The sequence below is a fragment of the Pygocentrus nattereri genome, chromosome 29 (genome assembly GCF_015220715.1).
Source record: "Pygocentrus nattereri isolate fPygNat1 chromosome 29, fPygNat1.pri, whole genome shotgun sequence".
Lineage (NCBI taxonomy): Eukaryota > Metazoa > Chordata > Actinopteri > Characiformes > Serrasalmidae > Pygocentrus > Pygocentrus nattereri.
Window position 1 is genome coordinate 20,198,349 of NC_051239.1, and position 7,774 is coordinate 20,206,122.

Here is a 7,774-nt window from a genome sequence, read left to right on the forward strand (position 1 = left end):
AGTGTACAGTTACTGCATAAAAGACACAGACACTGCCCCTCCTGTGGTGGTGATCTAAGTCCTTGGTTATTCTTTCTTGTCTGCTTCTCTGCCACAGTCTTTCATTAGAATAGTGGTTTGTGTGTTAGCAGCCAAACAGAGTTGCTGTCAGTTCCTGACCTACAAGACAGATCTGTAGAATGACGGAGCTACAACACAGCCATTATAGCCACGATGGAGCTGGGTATCAAAAGTGTGCTGGTATTGAGATTTAAGCAGTATTAAAGCAAAAGCACCACACTAAGAAAGACAATCTATTACTACTGTACAAAGCCTCCCATTTGCAAACTGTTTTTCCTTCCACATAATACACAGTGTTTCAAGTTTCATTTTAAGTTACTTCCAATTAAATAAAAACACACAACAATACAAATAATAAAAATCATTTCAAGAAACACAAGAATTTAGTTTACATTTTTAAGCCATCACCCAATATTTTCTCTAAGATTAGTCTTTCACAGAGTGGTAAACCCCTCCTTATCTTCACTTCTGAAAGACTCAGGCTGTTTGACAGAGCATATTATGTAATGTACACTGCATATTGCATCAGTATATACTGAATCCTGCTCTTCATCAGTAGTATACTAAAGCGTATCCATTATACGACACAATGGAATTTTATACTCATCTCTGGTACTAACTTGCCACTTAACCTGCTTAGTTGTGAGATATGCTGCACAACTTTTTGTCTTTTTTTGCCCTTGTCCCAACTTTTTTTGAAACATGTTGCTAGCATCAAATTAAAAATGGGCACATATTTTTCAAAACACAGTAAAATTTAAATAAAGTCTCATCATTTGATGTTGTCTTTATACTGTTCCATTAAATCTAGGGTTTACATAATTCAGACATCACTGCATTTTGAACTCACAGCGTCAACTTTTTTAGAAATCGAGTTGTACATTCATTCAAACAATCATTCAACCTGGACACACAGCAACAAAAAGAAGTGAGAAAGAAATAATAAATGAATAGTAGTAATAAAGGTAGTAAATCAAAGGTAAAGTTAGCTGCAGTGAGGGGTTAAACTTCGTTCATGGGTACCAACAATGTGGGAACAACAAGTCTGCATTATATGAGCTCTTTGCATTGAATTAATAGAAAGATGTCAACCGGTTTTGTTTGTACTCTCTGTCTTAACTACAATTGGGTCAGACCGTCAGTATTGTTTTTCTGCCATATCATAACCATGCGAGCTCACGGTCACATTTATTAAAAACCCACTCACGTTACAGACAAGTACTGGGTGAAGACATTTCATTTATGTTTCAGTAGTGACAGTTTCATCTGGCTATTCAAACTATGTCAGGGACAGAGTGCTTTAGAATTAGGGACAGAATATTACAGCAGGAAAAAGCAATGACGATAATGTAGGCTACTTAACAGCTGGGCCATAAAGAATGCATTCATGTAGCATGTAGTTGAAACAGGAGAAAGGAAAATGTATTTACATGATTGTGAAAATCAGTAGAAAGGCAAGATATTGGAATGGGGCCTTAACATCCAAAACTCCATGTGAAACTATGGATAATCTACATGGAGAAAACTCCATCAGCCCTCTTCGTGGCTGAGGGGCCCTGGGTTGCAACCTCTAAAGCCCTCTGGGTTAACCACACAGCCCTGGACTTAACTGAACATTCCAAAATTCTTAAAAAGCATCAGTGCCACCACATTAAGCTGCATACAATTGCATGAGGCAGCATCTACAGTAAAAAATCTAGTTAAGACATCCTAAAACTAAAAGTATCTTTTTTTAAAGCAAGACTCTCCTTTTGATGTCTGGGTTTTATGTTCAGTCACAGCGGAATGGCTAAAACAGAAGATCCATTCGGAAGGAATCCTCCTTAGACTGATAACACGCAGAAAGGGGTATTTATGTGCTTGGGAGAATGTTTTTTACACTTCAAAGCCATTTGGGGATGCTCTGTGCTATGTGGAATGCCTTCCTAAGGAAGTAGAGATTGGGTTCGACACATTAAAAGGCCACGTAAGCCAAACATACCCAACACAGACTTCTATCTTTCAGTGTAGTGATAAATCCTGCTGCCTGCTTCCAAGTAACAGCTCAGTAATAGCGTAGTAGCCAAGATATGACCGAACACATTTAACAACTGTGTTAATGTTATTTCCAACACCTTTGCTTTACAATCCCTCTTTGTGTTAAAGACATCTCTAATTCAACACAAGAAGGTAGTGATGGCAAATATATCAAAATGACTTGCCATGGGAATCAAAACCAAGCACCAAGTGTACAGTACAAATTTCTTTCTGTAGTTTTCTGTTAAATTTATCTTCGCTGTCCAAACAAAACCTCATGTCTCCTAAATGGTCATTTTACATGAGAAGTAAAAAATATTTTCAACTTCTAACATACAAGCACTTCTATTAGTCTGTTCATCTTGAAATGTTAACACAGTGCAGAGGGCAACTCTTCCCAAAATGAAATGCAGAGACTCTTATTGTGCACCACTGTAATATGGTAACTATTGTTTTACCAAGTTAGCTTTGCGTCTGTGCCCCCACTAACAAGTTCGACAGTGTATGTGCTTCCCAAGCAAGAACCCACTTTTCCCTACAACTCATCCCTTGTGAACCAATTTTGATATGGGAAAGCTTGGACGGATGCCTTTTCAATATAGTGGCAGAAATGTTTTAACTTTTTTTTTTTTTCTCTCCTGTTTTTATTCACTAGCGCCTCCGCACCTGTTTTGGATTAGCAATGGAAAGAGAGGCAAGCCGCGCTGTAACACCGTGGTTTTGGGTGCATGCCAAGGACAAAGTTGATGGTAAAGCAGTCAGCGTAGTTCACCCAGTCTAAGATGCAGATTAGACGGCTTCATTCACAAACCACACGGCCGTCTAACGCAGTAAAAGAGACAAAAGCCCCCCCCCCCCCACCCCCAACATGTGGAGAACTTATGTCATCTAATGAAACTGGCTTTGAAACTGGTTACTTTTAAGAGATTATCTTAGAAAAGAGTCCCTCTGGTCTGGCAAAGGTGTAAACACACTGTCTACAGTGCAATCCTCAATGAAAACCCTCTATTCGTTTTAGATCAACCCATTTTTTGCAGTTAACTGAAAGGGCGTGAAGATATTTTCATGCTGTGATTCAGCTTCCATGCTGTCACTTGAATTTGCAGAATCAAATGGTAAATCGACAGCGGGACTGTGACTGCTCACTTAGTGCTAGACATTGTGTTGCATGATATATCAAAAAAACTGGTTTTCAGTGCTTCTATACCCACTTTTAATATTTTCTTAACAATAATTCTTTACAGGTTATGGCTATACTTATGTTTCATTGTAGCTCTAGGTTAATAAAACCATGCATGCTAATTTCAGACAGAGATTGTCCCTATTGCCATATCACCAACATTCATATTATCATTAAAATGTTCAGAATCATTTGCTATACTGGCAATTATGTCTTTTTTTTTAACCAATACTTTAAGAAGCAATTCCCTGTTGTTGGACGAAAACCTCCAGGTAACAGGTATTTTCAAATATAGGTCAAAAACTGAAAAATGGCATAAACTGAGATACGAGGATTTCTTCTGACAATAGTGAATTATTAGGGATATAATAATATAATATACCATATTGCAACAAATTAAGTAATAGCATACTGCATTGTATTGAACTGTGAAACCGCATCATGACTGGCATGTTGGCTTGTGTCTAATGTGTTAGCTTGGGCTAACATTAACTTGTAGATATGCATAAATAAATACTGTACTTTTGTAATGCTGCATGCTTTAATAATCTGAAAACAGAAACATTAGCAGAGTAATAGGTAATAGGGCACATCTAGAGTCTAGACACCTCCATGGCCTATCAAAACAAATGATGACTTTGTGAATCATTTCCGCAAATTGTTTTGTGAATAATCTATATACCTTATTATAAAAGCTGCCTTAAGATGTGATCATTATTTTTAAATCATGACATATTATGGATATCATGTTTTTAATAACTTTATTCATAATGTGATACTATGTCAATACATATATCTTCTACAGCTCTGTTCATCCCAATTGTATACATATAACATTTCTTAATTTCTGCAAGGCTGTGAAGTTGCACAGGACCAGCATATTAAAATAATTTAGTACACTTGTCATATTACTGAAAACAGTGATTTCAAACTTAATCTTAAAATCCTAGACCTTAGATCCTAGTGTAGGGGAACAGGTTTGTCCAGTATGATTAATGTAAGGTGTAATCTATTTTCTGTCATGAGGCTAGAATGAATGTCCTTGTTGAATGTCACTGTTAACGTTCATCATTTATCTTCAAAACAGTTTTATATTCATAAAAATAGACTGAATTTGAAAATGAAAGCTGTTAGTCTGAAGAAACCTGATACTAACGAATTATTATTATTATTATTTAATATATTATTTGAAGTTTTGTCAGCCAACTGTGTTTTTTTTTCTTTTATTATTTTTTGTAGCACGGGCGGCACGGTGGCGTGGTGGGTAGCGCTGTCGCCTCACAGCAAGGAGGGCCTGGGTTCGATTCCCCGGCCGGGTGACCTGGGTCCTCTCTGTGTGGAGTTTGCATGTTCTCCCTGTGTCTGCGTGGGTTTCCTCCGGGTTCTCCGGTTTCCTCCCACAGTCCAAAGACATGCAGTCAGGCCAATTGGACATGCTAAACTGCCCCTAGGTGTGAGTGACTGTCTGTGTCTGTGTGTCTGCCCTGTGATGGACTGGCGACCTGTCCAGGGTGTATCCTGCCTTCCGCCCGAAGACTGCTGGGATAGGCTCCAGCACCCCCCGCGACCCTGACGGAGAAGCGGCTTAGAAAATGGATGGATGGATGGATGGATTTTTTGTAGCATCATTTTGTTATTGAGCATTTTGATGCTACACTCTGTGTTGGTACTGAGGTACAAAATCTGGTATCAAGACCATCCTAAAGTGGAGTGGAGTTCAGTTCAGCTTCTCAAAATCCACTCTGCTCTATTTCAAGAGAGACTGAAAATCAGGACTTCTCCTCAGAGACTTTTGAACACACTAAGCTTTGTGTCCACTGCTGTCTTCGTGATTCTCCCTTTCACCAACAAGGGTAGGAAAAAGAGTTTCCAGCAGAACATCTGACCAGAGTGCTTTCCACACAAAACTTTACAACTTCTTTATAGCCGACCATATCAGGAAGCAGTATGTGTTTATTTCCAAGAGCTTTTGGAGCAGATAAGCTTTTACTTCATCTTCCATATTCTGAAATATGTTCCATTGAACTGCTCCAGCCAAGCAAAACGTGACTCTATACCCAGCATTTAAAAGCAGTTTAAGAGAAAGGACAAAAACCATGTAACAGTTCTGAATATCTCCTTGCCTCTTTTAAACCATATAAGAGGGAATGCATGAGTATCAAGACACTATTTAATTTAATAAACACCAATAGGCCTAAATAGAGCCAAATGTAACACGATTTTTATTAGTGTTTTGAAAAAATGTTGATATCTTGATAGAAGAATATGGTTAAAAGAACAAAGGTTTGGCTCCTTAGTTCTCAGCGAACTCCAGTCATTGCAAGGATTTGTTAAGTTCCATCAACAGCACATGGAGGATTCATTAGCTGGATGAGAGGCGTGGAACATGTAAGCCAATATTCAAACACATCAAATAAATTGCAATGTATTCTTTATTTGTTATTTTCGACTGATTCTAATGGTAATTTTTCAAACAAATAAAGGGTTGCTGCTCAGAAAAAAGCTATATTACATATCATTTTCTCAGATGGCCCAAGACTTTTGCACAGCCTAGTATATTTTAACTCAGCCCAGCCCTAAAATACCACACATAATCCCTGCACAATAAAAAGAATATACACTTTACATTTAGGCACTATTAATATAAGTCCATAAACACTGGAAAAATACTTAAAGTATATGGATTTATGTCGAAGCATCTTTCCTATGAGTGTCTTTCTCTATTAAACCTTAGTACATTTATCATGGCTCATCTAGAGACAACAGACAGGGAGAGGGAAGTCTGTTCCTAGTTTGAGCTGTTGACTGATTTGACTGATTAGGTTCAACAGATAACAGTCAGAATCTTAAACATCTCAGCATTTAAACAAATAAAAACACAATGGTTTGAGTGATGGCAACCCCATGGCGCATCCCTTATTTGCCCTAAGCCAGGCCACTGCTATCTATACTTGACAAAGTTATTGATGAGGTAAACAGCAGCTGAGCTTTAACCTGCAGTGGAATTACTAGTTCCATTAAGCATCTGCTTGGGGAACACCTAAAGAGGCAACATCTTTTTACGAGTGTGCCTGCTTTGGGGGAACCGTACAAGAGCTAGCAGCTTGTAAATACCCTTAAACCTACTTCCTGTTCTGGGAAATTACAGATTTTAACAGCACCAGCTTGGCGGGGTTGCCAGATTTATGAGCCTTGTTTCTTTTAGTGCCTAAAGTCTTTATTAACTGTAAAGACTTTTGGAATTTTGATGGTTTGGAAAAAAATAATGCAGAATTCATAGAAATCAGCTCATTTACTCTGAATACTACTTTGTTACATTATTAATGCTGCATTCTATGAATTCAGTGACCTCAGAAGCTTGAACCAAAAGTTTTGAACAGTTACAGCGAGAGCTAGAAGGGGGTTATGTTTTATGCTATGACTTCATTTATATGAAATAGACATGGCACCAAGATGGTCCTCACATTGTATGATGTCATGTTGACAGCTGTGTATTTCTTTCTGAGCGATGGGAGAGCTTGGAGTAGTTAGAACATGATGGCCTACTTTTAGGGTGTGTTTGTTTTATATGTAGTTTATATGTAGTCCGGTTCCTGGGTTGATGCCAAAGCAGAAAATGATACATGACATTCACACGATACTTAGCATTCACACTTAAATATTTAAATCAGATGTAAATGTCTCGATGCGTGTATAACATGGTTACCTTCTTGTTCTTTGGACGTGAACTGTTCAGAGCATCTGGTAAGCTGCTAAACACAGCTGTTTCAAGAAGGTTTCACAATAACTCTGAAATCACTTTTCTGCTAAGTAAACAACTCACGGTTGAGTAAAACGAGAACACAACAACAGCAACATCACCTATCAGGTGGCCAACCTCTGTTATGAGCAATAGCAAGTCAACCATACTACTTGCTTATAGGCTGGCAGCTACTGCCTCAATAAAAGACACCATCAAACAAACACAGAATCCAGATCTGTTCTGCTTGCAAGAGGATGTGATCATGTTGATGACAAAAAAAAAAATGATGTAAAAAGCAATTTAGTTTTTAGTCAGATGTTAATGATTAATGAATTATGCGATTAACAATTGTTCAATCGATGTTATTGAAAATGCTAATTGAATTTTAAGTACAGTTGGTTGAATTTAACATACTGGGGGAAAAAAAAAACAGAAAATATAAACATAAGCTGTGCCCTAACTTTTTATTACGTTTTATGACCCCCTCAGTAATTTGACCCGAGTGCCTAAACTTTTGCATGCAACTGGATTTCCGCCGCTATCTATCAGCGATATGTTCCACGGTCCATTCAAGACACAGCTTTTAAGTTTTTAACAGTTTTAACAATTTTTATCTCAGCGCTTTAATATGGAATAGTGTGCATAAGATTTACATTTGTTTCAAACGTGGTCAAACAGATTGCAGAGCTGGAATTGTCTGTAAATTGAATTGTAAGACGTTACAAATTATATTTCGATAGGTCACATGCCTGAATTTGGACTTTACCAGGTAACAA

General features: G+C 37.8%; 1 protein-coding gene across 2 annotated transcripts in view; it reads right to left on the reverse strand.

Annotated features, from left to right (window-relative positions):
* ralgps1 (Ral GEF with PH domain and SH3 binding motif 1) overlaps nucleotides 1-7,774 on the reverse strand; it is a 154,771-nt gene that overhangs the window by 58,584 nt on the left and 88,413 nt on the right. The window lies entirely within an intron of this gene.